Below are 23,963 nucleotides of genomic sequence, written 5' to 3' on the forward strand. Positions count from 1 at the left end.
GCAAATGCCATGGGGATGCAGAGAACCAGAGAGGACCAGAGAGCCTTGCTCTTTATTCCTTTCACCTCATTTCTGTTTAACAATAACTCTGCAGCTGGGCGCAGGAGCTCATGCCTGTAATCCCAGCACTTTGGAAGGCCGAGGTGGGTGGATCACCTGAGGTCAGGAGTTCGAGACCAGCCTGGCCAACATGGAGTAACCCTGTCTCTACTAAAAATGCAAAACTTAGCCGGCCATGATGGCGGGCGCCTGTAATCCCAGCTACTGTGGAGGCTGAGGCAGGAGAATTGCTTGAATCCGGGAGGTGGAGGTTGCAGTGAGCAAAGATTGTGCCACTATACTCCAGCTTGGGTGACAGAGGAGACTGCGTCTCAAAAAAAAAAAAAAAAAAAAAAAAAAAAAAACTCTGCAAGGTTCTAACCTCCATCTTAATGAGATGAAACCTGACACTCAGAGAAATAAAGTGACTTGCCCATGTCCACAGCTAATTAAGTTGAAGAAACCAAGATCCAAACCACAGTCTCCATAGCCCATGATCTTTCTACTGGGGATGAGATCAGCCTCCCAGAAGAAGGTCAACCCAGAAGTTAGTAAAAAGTAGGATGTGGATAGCCAGATGGGAGGTGAAGAGACCTTTCCCAGAAGGGCAAGATACCATCAGCAATGTAGGGACGAGACTAAGATGGCATGAGAGAAGCAATACAGAAGCTACCTACATAGAAGAAAAGACTAAAGGAATTAAACAGAGAATTCTCTCAGTGGCTTATCTCTGAGGATTGTGAGTAACTTTTTCTTTTCTTTTTTGAAACAGAGTTTCACTCTTGTTGCCCAGGCTGGAGTGCAATGGCGTGATCTTGGCTTACTGCAACCTCCGCCTCCCAGGTTCAAGCGATTCTCCTGCCTTGGCCTCCAGAGTAGCTGGGACTACAGGCATGCTCCACCATGCCCAGCTAATTTTTGTATTTTTAGTAGAGACAAGGTTTCTCCATGTTGGCCAGGCTGGTCTCGAACTCCTGACCTCAGGTGATCCACCCACCTCAGCCTCCCAAAGTGCTGGGATTACAGGTATGAGCTACTGCACCCAGCCAACTTTTTTTTTTTTTTTTTTGCTTGTCTGTGCTTTCTAAATTTTCTACAATGGGTAGATGTTTCTAATGTAAATAGGGGAAATAATAGCAGTTATATATAAAAGGGATCACGTAAGCTTTATAAGTTCTTGCAGGCAGTGTCTGTATTGTATTGTATTTATTTATTTTTACTTTATTATTATTATAAGTTTTAGGGTACATGTGTACAATGTGCAGGTTAGTTACACATGCATACATGTGCCATGCTGGTGTGCTGCACCCATTAACTCATCATTTAACATTAGGTATATCTCCTAATGCTATCCCTCCCCCCTCCCCCCACCCCACAACAGTCCCCAAAGTATGATGTTCCCCCTCCTGTGTCCATGTGTTCTCATTGTTCAATTCCCACCTATGAGTGAGAATATGCGATGTTTGGTTTTTTGTTCTTGCAATAGTTCACTGAGAATGATGATTTCCAATTTCATCCATGTCCCTACAAAGGACATGAACTCATCATTTTTTATGGCTGCATAGTATTGCATGGTGCATATGTGCCACATATTCTTAATCCAGTCTATCATTGTTGGACATTTGGGTTGGTTCCAAGTCCTTGCTATTGTGAATAGTGCCACAATAAACATACGTGTGCATGTGTCTTTATAGCAGCATGATTTATAGTCCTTTGGGTATATACCCAGTAATGGGATGGCTGGGTCAAATGCTATTTCTAGTTCTAGATCCCTGAGGAATCGCCACACTGACTTCCACAATGGTTGAACTAGTTTACAGTCCCACCAACAGTGTAAAAGTGTTCCTATTTCTCCACATCCTCTCCAGCACCTGTTGTTTCCTGACTTTTTAATGATTGCCATTCTAACTGGTGTGAGATGGTATCTCATTGTGGTTTTGATTTGCATTTCTCTGATGGCCAGTGATGGTGAGCATTTTTTCATGTGTTTTTTGGCTACATAAATGTCTTCTTTTGAGAAGTGTCTGTTCATGTCCTTCACCCACTTTTTGATGGGGTTGTTTTCTTCTTGTACATTTGTTTGAGTTCATTGTAGATTCTGGATATTAGCCCTTTGTCAGATGAGTAGGTTGCGAAAATTTTCTCCCATTCTGTAGGTTGCCTGTTCACTCTGATGGTAGTTTCTTTTGCTGTGCAGAAGCTCTTTATTTTAATTAGATCCCGTTTGTCAATTTTGGCTTTTGTTGCCATTGCTTTTGGTGTTTTAGACATGAAGTCCTTGCCCATGCCTATGTCCTGAATGGTAATGCCTAGGTTTTCTTCTAGGGTTTTTATGGTTTTAGGTCTAACGTTTAAGTCTTTAATCCATCTTGAATTAAATTTCATATAAGGTGTAAGGAAGGGATCCAGTTTCAGCTTTCTACATATGGCTAGCCAGTTTTCCCAGCACCATTTATTAAATAGGGAATCCTTTCTCCATTGCTTATTTTTCTCAGGTTTGTCAAAGATCAGATAGTTGTAGATATGTGGTGTTATTTCTGAGGGCTCTGTTCTGTTCCATTGATCTATATCTCTGTTTTGGTACCAGTACCATGCTGTTTTGGTTACTGTAGCCTTGTAGTGTAGTTTGAAGTCAGGTAGCATGATGCCTCCAGCTTTGTTCTTTTGGCTTAGGATTGACTTAGTGATGCGGGCTCTTTTTTGGTTCCATATGAACTTTAAAGTAGTTTTTTCCAATTCTGTGAAGAAAGTCATTGGTAGCTTGATGGAGATGGCATTCAATCTATAAAATACCTTGGGCAGTATGGCAATTTTCACGATATTGATTCTTCCTACCCATGAGCATGGAATGTTCTTCCATTTGTTTGTATCCTCTTTTATTTCCTTGAGCAGTGGTTTGTAGTTCTCCTTGAGGAGGTCCTTCACGTCCCTTGTAAGTTGGATTCCTAGGTATTTTATTCTCTTTGAAGCAATTGTGAATGGGAGTTCACTCATGATTTGGCTGTTTGTGTTATTGGTGTATAAGAATGCTTGTGATTTTTGTACATTGATTTTGTATCCTGAGACTTTGCTGAAGTTGCTTATCAGCTTAAGGAGATTTTGGGCTGAGACAACGGGGTTTTCTAGATATACAATCATGTCATCTGCAAACAGGGACAATTTGACTTCCTCTTTTCCTAATTAAATACCCTTTATTTCCTTCTTCTGCCTAATTGCCCTGGCCAGAACTTCCAACACTATGTTGAATAGGAGTGGTGAGAGAGGGCATCCCTGTCTTGTGCCAGTTTTCAAAGGGAATGCTTCTAGTTTTTGCCCATTCAGTATGATATTGGCTGTGGGTTTGTCATAGATAGCTCTTATTATTTTGAGATACGTCCTATCAATACCTAATTTACTGAGAGTTTTTAGCATGAAGTGTTGTTGAATTTTATCAAAGGTCTTTTCTGCATCTATTGAGATAATCATGTTGTTTTTGTCTTTGGTTCTGTTTATATGCTGGATTACATTTATTGATTTGCATATATTGAACCAGCCTTGCAACCCAGGGATGAAGCCCACTTAATCATGGTGGATAAGCTTTTTGATGTGCTGCTGGATTCAGTTTGCCAGTATTTTATTGAGGATTTTTGCATCAATGTTCATCAAGGATATTGGTCTAAAATTCTCTTTTTTGGTTGTGTCTCTGCCAGGCTTTGGTATCAGGATGATGCTGGCCTCATAAAATGAGTTAGGGAGGATTCCCTCTTTTTCTATTGATTGGAATAGTTTCAGAAGGAATGGTACCAATTCTTCCTTGTACCTCTGGTAGAATTTGGCTGTGAATCCATCTGGTCCTGGACTCTTTTTGGTTGGTAAGCTATTGATTATTACCACAATTTCAGAGCCTGTTATTGGTCTATTCAGAGATTCAACTTCTTCCTGGTTTAGTCTTGAGAGGGTGTATGTGTCGAGGAATTTATCCATTTCTTCTAGATTTTGTAGTTTATTTGCGTAGAGGTGTTTTTAGTGTTCTCTGATGGTAGTTTGTATTTCTGTGGGATCAGTGGTGATATCCCCTTTATCATTTTTTATTGCATCTATTTGATTCTTCTCTCTTTTCTTCTTTATTAGTCTTGCTAGCAGTCTATCAATTTTGTTGATCTTTTCAAAAAACCAGCTCCTGGAGTCATTAATTTTTTGAAGGGTTTTTTGTGTCTCTATTTCCTTCAGTTCTCCTCTGATCTTAGTTATTTCTTGCCTTCTGCTAGCTTTTGAATGTGTTTGCTTTTGCTTTTCTAGTTCTTTTAATTGTGATGTTAGGGTGTCAATTTTGGATCTTTCCTGCTTTCTCTTGTGGGTATTTAGTGCTATAAATTTCCCTCTACACACTGCTTTGAATGTGTCCCAGAGATTCTGGTATGTTGTGTCTTTGTTCTCATTGGTTTCAAAGAACATCTTTATTTCTGCCTTCATTTCGTTATATACCCAGTAGTCATTCAGGAGCAGGTTGTTCAGTTTCCATGTAGTTGAGCGGTTTTGAGTGAGTTTCTTAATCCTGAGTTCTAGTTTGATTGCACTGTGGTCTGAGAGACAGTTTGTTATAATTTCTGTTCTTTTACATTTGCTGAGGAGAGCTTTACTTCCAAGTATGTGATCAATTTTGGAATAGATGTGGTGTGGTGCTGAAAAAAATGTATATTCTGTTGATTTGGGGTGGAGAGTTCTGTAGATGTCTATTAGGTCCGCTTGGTGCAGAGCTGAGTTCAATTCCTGGGTATCCCTGTTAACTTTCTGTCTCGTTGATCTGTCTAATGTTGACAGTGGGGTGTTAAAGTCTCCCATTATTATTGTGTGGGAGTCTAAGTCTCCTTGTAGGTCACTCAGGACTTGCTTTATGAAACTGGGTGCTCCTGTATTGGGTGCATATATATTTAGGATAGTTAGCTCTTCTTGTTGAATTGATCCCTTTACCATTATGTAATAGCCTTCTTTGTCTCTTTTGATCTTTGTTGGTTTAAAGTCTGTTTTATCTGAGACTAGGATTGCAACCCCTGCCTTTTTTTGTTTTCCATTTGCTTGGTAGATCTTCCTCCATCCTTTTATTTTGAGCCTATGTGTGTCTCTGCACGTGAGATGGGTTTCCTGAATACAGCACACTGATGGGTCTTGACTGTTTATCCAATTTGCCAGTCTGTGTCTTTTAATTGGAGGATTTAGTCCATTTACATTTAAAGTTAATATTGTTATGTGTGAATTTGATCCTGTCATTTTGATGTTAGCTGGTTATTTTGCTCATTAGTTGATGCAGTTTCTTCCTAGCCTCGATGGTCTTTACAATTTGGCATGATTTTACAGTGGCTGGTACCGGTTGTTCCTTTCCATGTTTAGTGCTTCCTTCAGGAGCTCTTTTAGGGCAGGCCTGGTGGTGACAAAATCTCTCAGCATCTGCTTGTCTGTAAAGTATTTTATTTCTCCTTCACTTATGAAGCTTATTTTGGCTGGATATGAAATTCTGGGTTGAAAAATTCTTTTCTTTAAGAATGTTGAATATTGGCCCCCACTCTCTTCTGGCTTGTAGAGTTTCTGCCAAGAGATCCGCTGTTAGTCTGATGGGCTTCTCTTTGTGGGTAACCCAACCTTTCTCTCTGGCTGCCCTTAACATTTTTTCCTTCATTTCAACTTTGGTGAATCTGACAATTATGTGTCTTGGAGTTGCTCTTCTCGAGGAGTATCTTTGTGGCGTTCTCTGTATTTCCTGAATCTGAATGTTGGCCTGCCTTGCTAGATTCGGGAAGTTCTCCTGGATAATATCTTGCGGAGTGTTTTCCAACTTGGTTCCACTCTCCCCGTCACTTTCAGGTACACCAATCAGACGTAGATTTGGTCTTTTCACATAGTCCCATATTTCTTGGAGGCTTTGTTCATTTCTTTTTATTCTTTTTTCTCTAAACTTCCCTTCTCGCTTCATTTCATTCATTTCATCTTCCATCACTGATACCCTTTCTTCCATTTGATCGCATCGGCTCCTGAGGCTTCTGCATTCTTCACGTAGTTCTCGAGTCTTGGCTTTCAGCTCCATCAGCTCCTTTAAGCACTTCTCTGTATTGGTTATTCTAGTTATACATTCGTCTAAATTTTTTTCAAAGTTTTCAACTTCTTTGCCTTTGGTGTGAATTTCCTCCTGTAGCTCGGAGTAGTTTGATCGTCTGAAGACTTCTTCTCTCAACTCGTCAAAGTCATTCTCCATCCAGCTTTGTTCTGTTGCTGGTGAGGAACTGCGTTCCTTTGGAGGAGGAGAGGCACTCTGCTTTTTAGAGTTTCCAGTTTTTCTGCTCTGTTTTTTCCCCATCTTTGTGGTTTTTATCTACTTTTGGTCTTTGATGATGGTGACGTACAGATGGGTTTTTGGTGTGGATGTCCTTTCTCTTTGTTAGTTTTCCTTATAACAGACAGGACCCTCAGCTGCAGGTCTGTTGTAGTTTGCTAGAGGTCCACTCCAGACCCTGTTTGCCTGGGTAACAGCAGCGGTGGCTGCAGAACCGTGGATTTTCGTGAACCGCAAATGCTGCTGTCTGATCGTTCCTCTGCAAGTTTTGTCTCAGAGGAGTACCCGGCTGTGTGAGGTGTCAGTCTGCCCTACTGGGGGGTGCCTCCCAGTTAGGCTGCTCGGGGGTCAGGGGTCAGGGACCCACTTGAGGAGGCAGTCTGCCCGTTCTCAGATCTCCAGCTGTGTGCTGGGAGAACCACTGCTCTCTTCAAAGCTGTCAGACAGGGACATTTAAGTCTGCAGAGGTTACTGCTGTCTTTTTGTTTGTCTGTGCCCTGCCCCCAGAGGTGGAGCCTACAGAGACAGGCAGGCCTCCTTGAGCTGTGGTGGGCTCCACCCAGTTCGAGCTTCCTGGCTGCTTTGTTTACCTAAGGGAGCCTGGGCAATGGTGGGCGCCCCTCCCCCAGCCTCGCTGCCGCCTTGCAGTTTGATCTCAGACTGCTGTGCTAGCAATCAGCGAGACTCCGTGGGCGTAGGACCCTCCAAGCCAGGTGCGGGATGTAATCTCCTGGTGCTCCCTTTTTTAAGCCCGTCCGAAAAGCGCAGTATTAGGGCGGGAGTGACCCGATTTTCCAGGTGCCGTCTGTCACCCCTTTCTTTGACTAGGAAAGGGAACTCCCTGACTTCTTGAGCTTCCTGAGGGAGGCAATGCCTCGCCCTGCTTTGGCTCGCGCATGGTGTGCTGCATCCACTGTCCTGCGCCCACTGTCTGGCACTCCCTAGTGAGATGAACCCGGTACCCTCAGATGGAAATACAGAAATCACCCGTCTTCTGCGTCGCTCACTCTGGGAGCTGTAGACCGGAGCTGTTCCTATTCGGTCGTCTTGGCTGTGAAGCTCGTATTTATTTTTTCATCCTCCTACCGAGCTCAGCACAATGCCTGGCACATAGGAACGTACTCAATAAAAGTAAACTAAACAGTGAAGTAGTTGGAGATAAGGGTTAGGAGAGGCAGAATGACAGAAGGCCAAATCCAGCATTTTGTTTTGAAGCAAAGTTCAAGCCTATGTGTCAAAAATCAATTAGTCTTGAAATAAGCCCTTGGAACTGAATTCACCTGCTGTTTCCTTCATAGCATGTAGTGACCACACTCTGACCATATGCCACCCTTCCAGCCAGCAGATTCCACCACAAATTTTATTTGAGCTCCTTCAATGTGTCCAGCCCTGCAAGGGCTCCACAGGGGAAATAGACCCAAGAGAAGAATAAACCAGCGCCCCTTGCCAGAGCAAATATTTTGGTGCTGAATGATTTGGCGAAACCTGAGAACATTCGCTCAGAGGAGGACTGCCTCTCCTCACCAAATGGCACAACATACTATGATATTATAATATTAGGTTCTTTATCACGGAAACACTGGCATCTGTTTCGGAGGAAGCTCCCTCCCAGATGGTGCATCCCACTGTTTTTGTCATCTGGAACAGTGTGAGATTTCTTAAATGGCTTTAAGTTTCCAAATCATCCTCCATACAATGGCAGCCTGTTAATTAAGTGGTCCCTTTGTGATTGCATTTGATAAATATAAGATAAGAAGGGTTTATTGAGATGTGAAGGAAAGCAACAGGGAGGAGCTCCTCAGAGCAGACAGGCCTTTGTGTGGGTGTCATTCAGTGGGCTTCAGGGGAATCAGGCACAGCTTTGGATGAGCAGAAAGGAGTTTGGGATTCACACAGACGGAGCCGTCTCTACCCCGTGGACACCCAGCCATATGCAACCGGTGTATAAGGGGCTTTGTGATGACCTCACCTCATCCATCTCTTTCCACCAAGGGCAGGCAGGGAAATGGAAGCCTTCCACTTCTTTCTGGGAGCTGAGTGACTCGTGCCATTCGCAGATGTGCAATTGTCAGTTACACTGCCAGGAGCTCTTTTGACTCCAATGGACAAGATTTGGGAAGTGGAGGTCCAAAAAAGGTATTGCTTTGGAAGCAGTGTTCTGTGTTCTTGGAACAGCAGATGACTGGTGACAATATGTAATTAAATATAAACTCTCGGGCCAAGAACTTGACTCGGAGGGTTGGTGGACTTTCCGGTCTGACTTGTGCAATTTGACCTTCTCCAAAGACCAGGCAACTTTCTCCAAAATACAGCACACCAAGGAAGACTAAAGACACGTAGTTTTCAAGGGAATATAGATCTCTGTCGACTCCCCTCCTGCCGCCAGGCAGAAATAAATCAGCCTCAGGCTACATAAAAGGATCTATGATTACCAGATGGCATCTTTGTCTTTCCTTCTGGTTCAACCTTAATTCAATCATTTATGCAACAAATCTATATTAGGCATCTACTAGGAGGAAGGCACATATCTGGGGATGTAGTAGCCTGGCTCATGTGCCCCTGCCCTGGAGAGGCTTACAGTCCAGCAGACCCATGACTCTGTGAGCCACTTGGGGGCACAGGATTTGGCTTTGATCTTTACCTTCCCAGCACCTAGCACAGTGCTTGCTGCATACCTGGTGCTCAATAAATGTTTTTTGAATGATTGCATGAATAAATTCCATTTCCCACCCTCTTCTGCAGTTAATATAACTCTGTATCTTTTATATCTTCCTGCTGTCATTAATGCTTATTTTCTGGCTTTGGTTGCTATGAAGAACAGCTGTTTCTCAACTTCTGTACCCTAATGCTTCATACACTTAGAAATTATTAATAATTCATCTTTTTGCCTTCACTCCTCCAGCTCCCTCTTGTCTTCCCCTGGCATCAGCATCTGCTCTTGGTCACCTGTAATAAGAAAAATAATTTGTTTTGGCATCTAATGATCTTTTACAGTTTGCAAAGCTTTTCACTTGTATGATTTCAAGGACTTTTGGAAGAGCCACTAACTAGCCCCAGCATCATCCAGGCCGCACCCTGCCAAATATTACCCCAACCCCAAATTAACACCCCCACCCCCCGCAACTTGTACCTTCAACCTTAAAGTCCAACATCAGCAGATTTAAACATTAATTCTATCATTAAAATAAGATCCAGAGAGGCAGGGCATGGTGGCTCACACTTGTAATCTCAGCACTTTGGGAGGCCGAGGTGGGAGGATCACTTGAGGTCAGGAGTTCAAGACCAGCCTGACCAACATGGTGAAACCCAATCTCTACTAAAAGTACAAAAATTAGCTGTGGGTGGTGGCACAGGCCTGTAATCCGAGCTACTTGGAAGGCTGAGTCATGAGAACCACTTGAACCCAGGAGGGGGAGGTTGCAGTGAGTCAAGATTGTACCACTGCACACTAGCCTGGGCGACAGAGCAAGACTCCATCTCAAAAAAAAAGAAAGAAAGAAAAATAAGATACAGAGAATACCTCCTCTAAAACAGTCATCACATTGACCTTGAAATTTTTTTACCCTGTAGTATAAATTATACCAGATCCTATGCTGAAAGTAGGTTATAATAAATAGAAAAGAAAGCTGGGAAACCCACAGGAGAATCCAGGTTTGCTAAACCTGCCCAGCAGCAAATCTTTGACCTTAGTAGAAAAGCTCAACAGTTATATATTTGTATCATTATTATTTCTATTATTAAAGCTACCACTCCTACTATTACCATTAGTATTGTTTCCACTCTATAAACGCTAGTCCAACAAATGTCCAACAAATTTCAGCTTCTTTCGTGAAATGTATGCTTGACTGTCAATTATGTTTTCACAGCTATCCACAAACCAAGCAGATCCTTTGGTTTTCATTCATTTTAAGTGTTAACAGATGTTCTCTTAAAATATTCACAAGCTGTACCAAAGGGAAAGGTTTAGATGGCCAGTAAATTTAAATAGAATTGGGACTAAGAGGAAAGGATTTCTTTGGGGTTATAAGGACATGAATGTGTGAGTTATAAGTGCAAATAAGTGTTGTGGTCTAAAGGAGCCACTTACTTCCTTGACTGCCTTTTAACAGTTTTTTCTCCTTCCCAGGGATGGGAAATCCTCAGTTCAGCAGCTGACGTCCTAGAATACTTTGTGGAAACTGGTTAAACTCTCTCATGTGTTCACATGATGCGTGAGTAGCATCCTTAACTCTGAGCACTTCCTTCCCATCACAGCCAGGTTGCCCTGGAAGACCCACTTGGGTCTTCACTCCTGAAGCCAGACCCTAGGATGGCTATCCTCATCTCACACCTACTCCTCCATAGAGTAAAGTTGCTAAGAGGCTGCTCCTCTGGTCATGTGATCCTGCCTCCTCTCCATGGCCCAGTCTATTCTATTCATGTGGCTCCTGATCTGCTACCTTCTGAATTCTGTGTATTGCTTGACTCTTTGCCCAGTCTGTTTGGGTCTTCTTCCATCCAAATGCTTCTGAGGTACATGCTGCCCTTTTTGTCCGATTTCCCCATGCCTAGCTTCCTTCCTGATCTCCACAAGCCATCATGATTGTAGCTCATGCATAACGAATACAGAGAATACAAAGCTGTTGCTTCCCAGACATTCCCTCGGGATGAGAGAGTGTAGAAGTCTGGCTGCAAATTGCCAGGCAGGAAATGGGTCACAACCTGCTGCAAACAAGGCCTTGATCATCCTGGTTATTCCAGTCCATGGCCTGAGCACTTCCTCATGTGATGACAACTCCCTTCAGATCCTTCTTTTGTCTTGATTGGCCCTCCCAGTAGGGAAGAAGACATTGAATGGCAAATGGAAAATCCATAGAGGAGCTGGAATACTCAACTCCTCCCTTCACCCTTGCTTACAGGGAGACATAATTTCCTCCAGAAGCATGGAAGAGAATGTTGCCCAGGCTGGCACAGCAAAATTAAGTGGAATGGTAGAGAGTTCCCATATACCTCCTACCCACACACTGCACAGCCTCCCCCACTACCAACACTTTCCAAGAGAGTGGTATGTTTATTACAAATGTTGAACCTACGTTGATGCATGATTATCACACAAAGTCCATAGTTTACATAAGGGTTCACTCTTGGTGTTGTACATTCTATCTATAGGGTTGGGAAAATATATAATGACATGTATTCAACATTATAAAGTCATACAGAAGAATAGTTTCACTGTCCTAAAAATCCCCTGTGCTCAATCTACTCACTCTTCCCTCCCCACAAACCCCTGGAAACCACTGATCCTTTTAACATCTTCATAATATTACTTTTCCCAGAATATCATATCACTGGAATCACACAGTATGTAACCCTTTCAGATTGGCTTCTTTCACTTAGGCATTAAGTTTCCTCCATGTCTTTTCATGGCTTGGATATTGGCACTGAATAATATTTCACAGTCTGGATGTACCATAGTTTATCTGTTCACCTACTGAAGGACATCTTGGTTGCTTCCAAGTTTTGGCAATTATGAATAAAGTTGCTATAAACATCCATGAGGAATGTGTTTTTAAATTACAGTTTTTCTCAATGATGACATCTTAATGAGCAGGGATTAGTTATGACAAACGTGTAGCTCAGTATGTAGAATACATAGCCAAGACTTCCCAAATACCTGTCCTCAAGTAGTCCGTAGATAAATCACTCCAGGAGCTTGTGAAAAACATAGATTTTTGAACACCATTCCCAAAGACTGATTGAGGAGGCCTATGAAATCACCAGGCTTAAGAAACAGGCTTAACCTACAAAAGGAAGAAAGCAATGGAAAGTTAAAATCACTCTGTTCGCACCAGAGAGGATCATGCACAATGAGAAGGTTGGAGACTAACATCGAAAACTGGTTTGATGGAGACATTTTGTTCTTCATTGAGCCTCTTGGGGAAATGACATGGTGGCTTAAAGAATTGTTGATATGTGCTATCCTCTCCCATTAAAAGGAGCTAAAAAAGCCCTGGGCACCAAGATGTGAACTATTTCCTTCAGGGTAGAATGGAGCCACTAAAAATAGCCTTGGAAAATAAGGAGTTGTAGAGGCTCAACAAGAAAAACAAATCAGAAATAAATCTGGTACTGAGAAAGAAACAGGGAGAAAGACAAGCTCTCGCAGGCAGTTGAGAGAAAGAAGCTATTAGCTTGGGCACATAAAAGCAGGTACATTTTTCCCACCCACAGAGCTGCTGGCTGGCATTCCCACAGAGTAAATCAGTCCTTCTAGAAGGAAGGAAGATGAGTCAGAGAATCAGCCAGGATGGGATAGGTTATGACAGGGTAACAAACAACTCCCCAAATTTCAGTGGCTTAAAAGCACAAAGGTTTATCTCTTCCTTGTGTTACACATTCAGTGTGGGCTGGTGGGGGCTCTGCTCCTTGTCATCACTCAGAGATCAGACTGGCAGAGGCCTCATTTCCACACATGCTTCTAGGACCTCTGTGGCAGGGGACGGGGGTGCTACACGTCCAGCACTGACAATTAAATGCTCAGAAATGATGCATGTCACTTCCACCCCCATATCATTGGCCGATGGTTGATGCACATCACATGGCCTTGCTTGTGTTTAAGTGGAATAAGAAAGTGAAATCACATCACGTGTCCAGAAGGAGGATAATGAAAATTGGTGCAAACAGCTCCATGGCTACTATAGTCAGATAAAGGAGCTGAGGGAGGACGCATGGGAGACAGTGGAGGGGAGGCCTCTTTTGAGCCACTAATTTACAACTTGAGTTTCATCTCTCTCCTTACCCATCAAGAGAAGCAGGCCCATTCAGAGCTCCTGAGGGTTTCTGGATTCACTTTCTGCCTGAAAGTAAAAGGACAGCATGGTGGTGAACAACCTAGGCAATGGAGTCACACTGACCTCTGTTTGTATTGGGAAACTACATTTACTCTCTCTGGACCTCAGTTTAGTGGTCTAAGGTGGATGACAATAGTGCCTGTCTCATGGGGTTGTTGTGAGGATTGCTAAGTGAGATGACACAAGGAAAGAGCTTTAGACCAGAGTTGCTCAAACTGGGCTGCAACAGTGAGGCACTTGAGGAGCTTGTTAACATGCATTTCTGATTCAGTAAGTCATAGGTAGGGCCTGAGATCCTGCGTTTCTAACAAGCTCCTGGGTAATGCCAATATTGCTGGTCCATGAACCACACTTCAGGAGCAAGGATTTAGAGCAGGCAGTGCCCAGCTATGGTCCATTATATGTATTCTTAAAACTAGATCAAGAGATTCCAACAGTTCTGCTGCCCCCACCCCCAAGGAATGAAAGTTACAACTGCTTGTTGGTAGAGATGCTCATGTCTGATGCTTCCAGAGATGCATGTTCCAGGGAACCCTCGTGGTTAAGGGAGCAGGTGCTGAAGTCAGGAGTGCTGGGTTGTCTCCAAGCCTTGTCACTTCGCAGCCATGTGGCTTGGATGAGAAGCTCTCTGAACTTCTGTATTGACATCTGTAAAATGAGCATAATAATGCAGACCCACTATCCCTCATCTGCAATTCTCTAGTCCAAAGAGCTCTAAAAAAGACAAGTTTCTTTATTAAGTTTGGTATGCATTGACTTGGATGCAAAAGTCAACCTGCATTAACCTGAAGCTATTTATGGCTTTTATCCTTCTTTTGTGACTATTTCTATGTTTTACCACAGAAAAGTGAATGTGTTTGATAGGAAGATGCTGCTGCAGATTCTGTTGAGGGTGTGAGACTATGTACAGTACCTACTCCATGTTACCTTCCTAAAAACTAAAAGAAATCCTGAATTCTGAAACACATTTGACCTCAGTGGTTTTGGGGGGAAAAAATGTACCTAAAGTGTCTCTTTCTCCAGTAGTTGAAAGGAGTGAGGGGGAAAAATGCATGTAAGACACCTGCTACCATACTTAGCACATTGTAAGTGCTCAACAAATAGATGTTATTACTGAAATTATTGTTTTTCCCAGTGCTTCTCATAGAAAGAGGGTAAGGGAATATGGAAGATGGTGCCTTCAGGTGCTGTAGAGATAGGAGGACAGGATCAAGATTGTCCCTATCTGTTTGAAAGCCCCTCAGTTTGTCTTCTACCTTCTCCTTAAAGAAAGAAAAGAAATATGCAAGGAAATGAACACATGCAGTGAGCATGCACACAGGAAGCCTGGACAAAAGCAAGACTCAGGCCATGGAAAGAGCTCTTGTCTCTGCCTGCAGAAGCAGCCCAGCAGGAACCCCAGCTTCACAGTCAGCCAAGGACAGCTGGCTTTTTTTGATGTGTCTTTGAATATACTATTGAGGAGTCTCACTCAAGCTAAGGACTCTGAGGGAGGAGATGGGATTTCCATTTCTTACTCTGGCATTCACCTGCTGGGGGAACTCAGGAATGCCTTTATCTCCACAGGGCTCGGTTTTATGATATGAAATGGGCCAGTAATACAGATCCTGCTGTGACTGCCTTATTGAGGGGGCCGAATAAAAGCGATCGCAGATGTGAATGCATTTTGAAAGGGAAAATCTGTGTTTGCAGGTAGAGTATAATTATTAATCTGACTACAAGTAGGAGATCAGTGAGAGGACTGACCTCATGCAGGGAACGCTGGTTAGCACGCACTTTAATCACACTTCTGTTGTCAACTCTGATGGCATTGTCATTTGCGCTTGGCTCCCTCACCTTCGCCAGAGCCATTTGTGCTTGTCAATTAGACCCGTATGATTGGGTTTTCACAAGATGTGAATTGAGTGAGCTGCTCTGGCCCCACCACCGCTGACACACACCCAGATCAAGACTTTGGGATATTGTTTTTTAAGCCAATAAATGACAATGATTAGAAAAAAATAATGGGGCACAGCTTTGAGGAGTGTCCCAGGAGGTGTCCCTGAATATTCATTCAAGGCTTTTGAGAATCTGCGAGTATATCCTGGAGTGCCAGCAAATGGGCAACTGCCCCAAAGTAGCACTGATGGCTGATTCCAGCATTTTTGCAAGGGACTCCCTTCTTCCTTAATACCCACCCTGACTCTGAAGGAGCCAGCCACAAAGACTTGAAAGAAAGTTCAGCACAAGTGAAAAAAGACACCATGTGCCCCCTCCCAACCCACAACAGATCCCTATAGCCTGAGTTGGGGTTGGGGGGACTTTGAATAGGATGGGAGACTGAAGTTTGGTATAACCTTGAGGGACCATTTAGCATCTGAAATTGAGTATAAATGACAAAAGTAAGACAGAATAGGGATCCTCCTTTTTAAGAGCCTGCAGATCCCAAATCCTGATTTCCTTCAGGGGAAATCCCAGGCACCTAGCTAGTCCCAGAAAGAAATAATTTCTTAAACACAAAAGTAATAGTAGCCTAAAACAATAGCTAAGAAAGTTACAGTCCAAGAGATGTTTCCTTTCCCTATAGAACCTCAAGATAATATCTTAACATGTGTCCTTGAGTTGTCTTTCAGAAACTCAACCTCCACTGAAGAGATCCAGTGACATGTAGATCTCAGATAAGGAGAAAATAATGACTAAACTTTAACCAGCATTCTTTATTCTAAGTTTCTTCCTGGGGGGGAGCTTAGAAAAAGTCACACCACCTAGCCAGTTAACAGTCTTCCACTGACCTCAAATTTTTAAACAAAGTTTTTCTTCCCTAACCAATTACACATCATAAAGCCTTTAAATCTACCTATGACTTGTAAGCTCTACTTCAACATATCTCACCCTTTTAGGTCCAGTGTGTAACCTTCCTGTATTAATTTATGATTCATACTGTGACTTCTGCTTTCCTGTAGTTTACCCCTGCCTTTAAAAATCCTTGCCTACAAGCCATCAGGTGGGTCAGGATTTAAACATTCAACAATTTGGACCCCCTCGCTTGGTCCCTTACAATAAAAGCCTTTTGTTCCATCACTACAAACCTTGGGGTAGATACCTGGTTTTACTAAGCCAGGCAAGCTGACTCGAGTTTGGTTCCTAACAAAAACAGTACTTGTTAAGCTAAACTGATGAGAAATAAAAGTATGAATCTGTCCAACAAGTCATCCAGGGGCTGGAGGGAGTTAGCAGAGTGTTTGGAAGTGCAGCATTTGGAGGGAAAGAGAAATCCATTTCCTGTCTGTGTCCCTGTTGAGTTCAGTCCACTCAATAAACTGTTTCCACATATCAAGGGCTTGACTCTGGGACCAGTATATGGCTCAGCAGTCAGATGACAGCAGTTATTACCATTATTTTTATCTTAACTTTCACTGAAGGTGGATTTAGACCTTTTAAGTTAGTCTACAGAAATACAATATACCTAGTAAATGAGAGAGTGGAGAGACTTCTTATCCTGTTTTTAAATTTTTTTACATTCCTGTCTTCACAGGTGAATTTGGAACCATCTTCAGAATCAGGCTGCCGTGCCGTCTGTCAGTGTATTGTAATTGAGACCTGCAAGGGCTCTTCTCACACCTGGGAACATCATGGTGACATTGCATCTGCCACCAGCTCCAGCCCCAGGAAGGTAGCATGTGAGGACAGGTGTGGCTGGTTATCGTCCTGACGCCTGGTTAAGGCATAATAAAAATCAGATGCTGTTGGCCTCCCATCGAAACAGTGTCTCCAAAATGCTCAGAGCCCTCTTCTCACTGTTTTCATTGTTCCTCCCTCAAAATCTTTTTATCCCAGATCTCTTTTCCTCCAGTTCCTGCTCTCTGCTTTCCTAGCCTGTCTGATAAACCAAGCCTTTTGTTGACATAGCTTCAAAAGGCCAGGGGCCCAAATTCAAATCCTTGTTCTTCCATTTACTACCAGGAAGCCTTAGCCAATTATCTTCCTCTCACCTGACTTCTGCTTCCCACCTGTAAAATGGGAATGGCGACAGCTGCCCTATTGATCAGGTGCCACAGTGTTATTCTAGGGTTCAATTGCAGTTGTAGATGTGGAAGGGCTTAGGAAAACTTTAAAGCACCGTATAAATGATTATCAAGGATCTCAAGAATGTAATGTCTTCATCTCTTTTGCCCAGATAACACTCTGCATGTGAATAGGTTGGACCTCAATGCGTTTCAAAGGTAGAATTCTAGAAATATGATAGGGTCAGTGTGAAAGACATTTTTGACAAACCCCAACCTGTCCCAGTAACTGATTAAAGATCCAGTTGGGCTTTTGACTAAAATCCCTATAGACATAGTATTTGATCTAGCCCATTCGGGATCTGCCCAAAATTTACTGTTAAGAAAAAAAAAAAAAACTATCAAAATAGGAGGTTTCTCTGGAACTTTCTCCCTCTTACGAAAACAGTCCCCAGGCTGGGCGCTGTCGGTGCCTCTAAAACAGTCAATATTGTGGCTCAGCCCTGCCCTCCTGTTGAGTAAGGATTGTATCTATCGGATGTCCCTTGCCAGTCTCTTTGATTGCTGATCTGGTCAGATTCACCTGTGCGGTACCCTGAACTGGCCCAGAATCTTCCAAGAGGAAGCCTTTGTCCTCAGGGCTGACAAGCAGGACAAGGGCTTGCAAGCCAAAGAAAACATTTCCATGGGCCCCCAAGAAATAACATCCAAGTCCAGTTGTGGCTCCAGACTGAATCGAGCAATTAAATCCACATTTGCCCCTCCCCAAAACCTCAGAAATGTTAACATCTTACACGTGTCAAAAGGGTTATTTATGAAACTATTTGCTTGTCAACCCCAGGAGGACATTCTGTACTTTTTCCCTGGAATACTGTATATTTACAAGCCATGGCTCAAAAACTAACTTTGGCAGGAATATTTACCCAAGAAAAATTCTATCAACCCCTTGCAAAGCACAGCCTGCGCTCAGTCACCAGCGCGTGGTAGCTGGGCCGGGTCCTGGTACAGAGCTGGTCTATGGCTCACTGCCTCAGGGAATGAATTCCAGATGTGTGCTTCTTCAGGGGTAGGATTGCAATTTCAGATAAGAAGCTTGTTTTTTTTTTTTTCCTTACTTTTTCATTTTTTTTTTTAACCTCCATTCCCAATCTAGAAGCATGTTCAAATAATTAGCCTTGAATGTGTGGAGCATGCAGCCTTATTTGTCGTCTCCGCATTGGATATTTGATGTGTTATCATCCTCCTCTCTGACCTCATAAAGGCCCTCAGTTTGCAGAGCTAAGCTTCTGATGTCCCTGTTTTAGGATCCGGTTGTCTATTGCTAGCATGTGACACACAGAGAATCACTTAGTGGGAGAGCAGAAGGCCTAGTGCCATGTGGATAGGCTCTAATCTGAGACAGTAAAATACCTGCCAGGAACTGTTGCCATGAGCCTTCCCTAGGAACTGGTGTACCTCCAACATGGCCCTGCCATCAGCTTCATCAGCCAATAGAGTCTTCTGCTGACAGGGGTCCCAAGCCTAGCCATCATCATAGCAGATTCCTTGCTTTCCATGAGTTTGGCCAATCAACTTACAATCCATTTTTCTGCTCTCTTCGGGGTTGAAGGGCCCAAGGCGGGAGCAGTCTCTAAGTGTGTGTATGCTGTCCAGTGACAAGTAAAAGGAGACAAGGACATGTATATGGGGACTTAGAGAGACAGAAAGATCAGAATAACAGAGAGATCTTGACACTCAGAGACATGACTGTGAGATTGATTCTTATGCAACCTCTGCAACATTTTTCTATAGCTGAGATGCCTATATTTTTATTCTTAAGTCTCTTGAACCTTGATTAAAGACCTATTCCTAAATGTCTTGGTCCACAGCTTTTTTAGAGATAAAATAAAATCCCTTTAGCTAATTTTTCTTTACCATGCCATATGGTAGTATACTAAAATATTATTATCATTGTTGCTGTTTATTAAATATTTGGCATTTGGTATACTCTATTTGTGGTTCTTAAAAACTGCAAATATTTTATCATCCCTAATTTACAGGTTTAAAAATGCCAAGGCAGGGAGAGGTTATGCAGTTTTCCAACAGTCACAAAGATGATTGTAAGGGAGCTGGTATTTGAACCCAGAATTTACTGGTTCTTTCATGAGACAGAAGAGAAAAGAACTAAGAAGTTGAAGGAAGGAAAGAGGATGAAAGTTGAAGTATAAAACAGAACCATCAACTCTTGAGAGTTTGATATTGTTTTCCCCGAGCTGCCCTTCCAGCCTCAGTCGACCTTCCCGAGTGAGGCACGCCGTCTGAAGGTCATGTCCCTGTGAGGAGGCTCCAGTGTGCACATCCAAGAGGGCTGAGGGCGGGAGGTCTCCGTGGGGGAGGCTTCCATGTCCTCTTTAGGCTTTTTGGCAGTGGAGACACCAGCAGATCCAGCAGGGGGTTATTTGGGGCCAAGTCAAGAATCTAAAATTCCTGAAAGCTTCTGGGGCTGGTCACTGGGACTCAAACTCCCCTGAAGACCTCTCCTAACCAAGATCAGGGCACAGAATCAAGTTTTCTCTGTACTCATTCCCCTCCTGCCCCAAGCAGGCACCTTCTTGGCAGGGAGCACTGCCTCAGAGCAAATATATGGAAGGTAAAGAATCCTAAGTTCTTAGTCGCTACCTTGCTGACTTTGGACAACTTACTTTGGGAACCTCTGTGAGCCTCGGTTTCCCCAGTCTCTAAGATGTGGAAAACAAATGTCCATATTTCAGGTTTGTTATAAGGATTACAAGATATAAGTACTAAGCACTTAATAAGTTAAGCACCTACCTTACTTTTTTTTAATGAGAAATTTTATTTTTCCATAAGTTATTGGGGTAGAGGTGGTATTTGGTTACATGAGTAAGTTATTTAGTGGTGGTTTGTGAGATTTTGGTGTACCCATCACCCAAGCAGTATACACTGCACCATATTTGTAGTCTTCTATCCCTCGCCCCCCTCCCACTCTTCCCCCCAAGTCCCCAAAGTCCATTGCATTATTCTTATGCCTTTGTGTCCTCTTATCTTAGCTCCCACATATAAGTGAGAACATACAATCTTTGGTTTTCCATTCCTGAGTTACTTCACTTAGAATAATAGTCTCCAGTCTTATTTAGGTCCCTGCAAATGCTATTAATTCATTCCTTTTTATGGCTGCATAGTATTCCATTGCATACATATCACCTACTTTACTTCTTCTTGCTCACTTCAGTTAAATGGGTATTGGACAAATTCTCTAAAATAGGAGAGCCCTCCACCTTTATAAACACCCTGATGGCTGAGCACTAAATAGAGACACAGGAGCCACATCTAGTCAAGAGAGCAGTGTGAACTGGGGCAGGAAGCCCTGCACTTTCAACATTAGAAATGTCAGACTGATATTATTTTTAATTTTTAAGAAAATTTGTTGGCCTTATTGAAAAATCAAGAGAGAAACTTCAGGTGCCAGAAATGAAAAAAGAAGACAAAACTTTTTGGATGTGGCACATCTCAGAGGGGAGGCAAATCCCAGCCTTGGGTCTGCCTCCGTCACCGTGGAGGCCCATGCCTGCCCAGAACGATGACCATGCAACTATGCAAAACCTTCAATCAAGAAACAGTCATTATGGCTGTAGTGCTACTCTTACAGATACAAGAAGGAGGACTCGTACACTGTAGAAAGATTAAGTCTTAAGTATCCAGAAAATTCCATTACCCCGAATCCCACACTCTGCTGCTTTCTTTTACTCCAGGTTTTACCATGTATATCAGGAAAAGATTTTACTAACTTTTCCCTTTATCCATAATCGTGCAGGGTGTTCAGCCATTTTTCTTTTCTACATTGTTCTGCTTCTTTGGAGGGGGATGGGAGACCCTCTCCAGGCATGAATGAAATAATCCAACTATGATTTCAAGGGACCAGGAGCTTCTTTCTGAAGCACCACTAAATTCGGGGGTAAAAGTGGACACTAGGGTTGTTGGTGTGGAAAGCATAAGTGAGAGTTAGAGAAGGAAGGCGGAAGGGGATCGGATGACAGTTTGGTATGTAAAGAGGGTTGTTTAAAAGAAACAAGGGCCCGGGTCAGAGGAGCAGAGGAGGATGCAGGAAAGGGCTCCATTTAAGCCATGCCAGATTAACCATCCCTTATAGGAACTGAGGACAGAATGGTGTGAGCTGAACCCCGAAAGGAAGAAAATTAGAGTTAGCAAAAGCTCTGCACCTGCCAGGAAGTATATGATAATCAGGGCCATAGGATTTAAGATACTAAAGAGCAACCCACTCCTTGAAACATATTCCTACAAAGAAGACTGAGAAAGCTTTCTAACAGGAATGTTGTTTTGAGATTTGTGAAAATGCCCTCACCTTAAATCTCCAGCTGACAAAGAAATTTCCAAGTCATTGATGTTGAGTGCAATAATAAAAATGAAATAAAATACATCTTTGAATCCTAGCCTTACCTCTTACTAACAGCATGGCCCAAGCACATCACTTCTTATTTCTGAATCTAAATGTTTTCACCTATAAAATAGTACCCACTTCATTAGGAACATAGTGGGAATTAAATGAAAGAATGTATTGCAGTATTTATTAAGTACAGAGGTGGTTCATCATAAGCTCTAGATACATGGCTGTGGTTGTGATTAGGATTATTAAGGCAGGGGCAGGGCTGTTTACCCAAGATGCTAATCAGCTTTTCTGTGGCCTTAGCAGGCTTTCCTCTGCAAATCTGAGCTTGTAAATATAGTGATCAAGTGTAAATATATTACATATTGTGTAATGTCACTGAGCCTCATTTTTTCAATCTATGAAATGGGATGATGACAGTACTTACCTTATAGCAAACACAAAACATTGTGATTATTGATTTCAAGAAGGCAATTCTGAGATTGTGGGTGTATTCTCCCTAGGTCAGACCCAAGGGGTTACCCCTTTCCTGCTGTCCTTTGTACCTTTTCTCCCTTCCTGTTATGTTTATGGTTCCTTTCCCACTATTGGAAAGTGGCACAATGAGGGTTCCACACCCATGAAAGTCACAGTTATATTAGGGACCCCACGCAGGCCACTTTCAGGTTCTAATATTCAAACTGCACTGCCATGGTTGCTGCCTCAGAATCATCACACAATTCCTCATTGTTACAGGGGGCCGCCCAAATATCGGCAGCTAAAATCATAATTAATGTTATTAGGGGCAACAACGAGAAGGTGGGACAGGGGCAGGGGCTACACAATTACCCAATGGTAAAATCAACCTCCAGTAAACAATCCCTGCTAATTGTCCAGAAAAGAAAAGCTTCCATCTCCCCTCCCACTTCCCATTCCTTCTGAAATCCCTTTCAGAAAAACAGAGACATAAGTATAGATTAGAGCTCAAATAAATGGCAAGTGAGTCAAAATATTTAAAAGGAAAGAATCTCTGATTCATATGCCGCTGATCGCAGCTTCTAATTGCTCCTTTCACGCTGAATGGGCTTCCCGGGTAAGACTGGGAAATCCAGCGGGCCCCAGTGCAGCAGCCAGGTACGGGGTTCTCCCTCACGTGACTATGCTGTACTAGCAACGACACTCAACAATGGAGCACCAGAGGCCAAGAAGGAGCTGTGAGCATGTCCCAGGAGATGTTTGGGGCACTAGAATACTGAAGCCAGGGAACAGGGAAGTTGGGCTGCATCGTAGTTTGGAACCTAGATTGTAAGGGCGAATAGACGTGGTATTAATCCACCACTTCCTGTGTGGTCTTAGACAAATGACTGAATCCTCTCTAAGGCCCAGTCTCCCCCCATCTATGAAATTTCATAGGACTAATGACAGAATTAAATTAAAGTGTGGATATACACCTCACAGCACAGGGCCTGGCACCCATTAGAGGCTCTACAATTTAGCCATTCAATATGTGTTTAGCCAAAAAGAATGACTTGATACTTGTAATGGAAATCTCAGGACCAGAGGGGGCAGGCATTTGCCCAAGGTTACTCATTCAGTTATTAGAACTCAGGGGTCCCAACTCCCAGGCCAGTATTATTCCCCCCGCTGGTATAATTTAATCATTCTTCCAACTCTTGGGCCAGCCCACCCCTAGAGCATCATGCTCCTTTAGAGCTGCGTGATCTCAGGGACACCCTGAGACCGCAGGTGCCCCCACAGGCTTCCCTAATGGATTCTCCCTTCTAATCTGAAGTTCTCCATTCTCTCTAGGTTAGGCAACAGGGCAGAAAGGGACCAACAATTCCTGAATTCTCTTATGTACCAAATACTGTCCTTGGCATGTTAAATATATTCATCTCCTTGTTTATTCTTCCTAACTTCCCTGTGAAGTATTTTTGTTCCCAATCTGCAGATGAAAAAAACTGAGGGTATTCAGGACTGCATTGTATCTTCTGAAGCCCATCTGTTGAAGTCTTAACCCCCCAGAACTACAGAATGTGACCTGAGTTGTAAATAGGATTATTGCAGGCATGATTGGGTTAAGTAATATGAGGTAATGAGGGTAGGCCCTAATCCATTATAACTGGTATCATTATAAAAAGAGGAAATTTGGACACAGAGGGGTGCCTAAGGGAGAATGCATGTGAAGATGAAGACAGACATTGGGGGTGATGTGACTACAAGCCTAGGAACATCAGGATTGCCAGCAAATCACTAGAAGCTAGGGAGAGGCCTGGAACAGATTCTTCAACACAGCCCTCAGAGGGAGCCAACTCTGCCAGCACCTTGATCCAGCCTCTAGAAATGGGAGATAATAAAGTTCTGTGGTTTAAGCCACTAGTATGTGGTACTTTGTTATGGCAGCCCTAGCAAACTAATGCAATAAC

The 23,963-nt window shown here is 43.0% G+C and overlaps 1 long non-coding RNA gene across 1 annotated transcript in view; it reads left to right on the forward strand.

Moving 5' to 3' along the window:
* Nucleotides 1–16,915, forward strand: part of LOC129037202 (uncharacterized) — a 53,833-nt gene extending 36,918 nt beyond the window's left edge. Inside the window, exons 2-4 of the long non-coding RNA XR_008502748.2 lie at nucleotides 10,470–10,554; nucleotides 14,740–14,865; nucleotides 16,688–16,915. This is a non-coding gene — a long non-coding RNA (uncharacterized LOC129037202). The remainder of the gene's footprint in view (nucleotides 1–10,469; nucleotides 10,555–14,739; nucleotides 14,866–16,687) is intronic.
* Nucleotides 16,916–23,963: the final 7,048 nt, after the last annotated feature.

Source organism: Pongo pygmaeus, chromosome 4 (genome assembly GCF_028885625.2).
Source record: "Pongo pygmaeus isolate AG05252 chromosome 4, NHGRI_mPonPyg2-v2.0_pri, whole genome shotgun sequence".
Taxonomy (NCBI): Eukaryota; Metazoa; Chordata; class Mammalia; order Primates; family Hominidae; genus Pongo; species Pongo pygmaeus.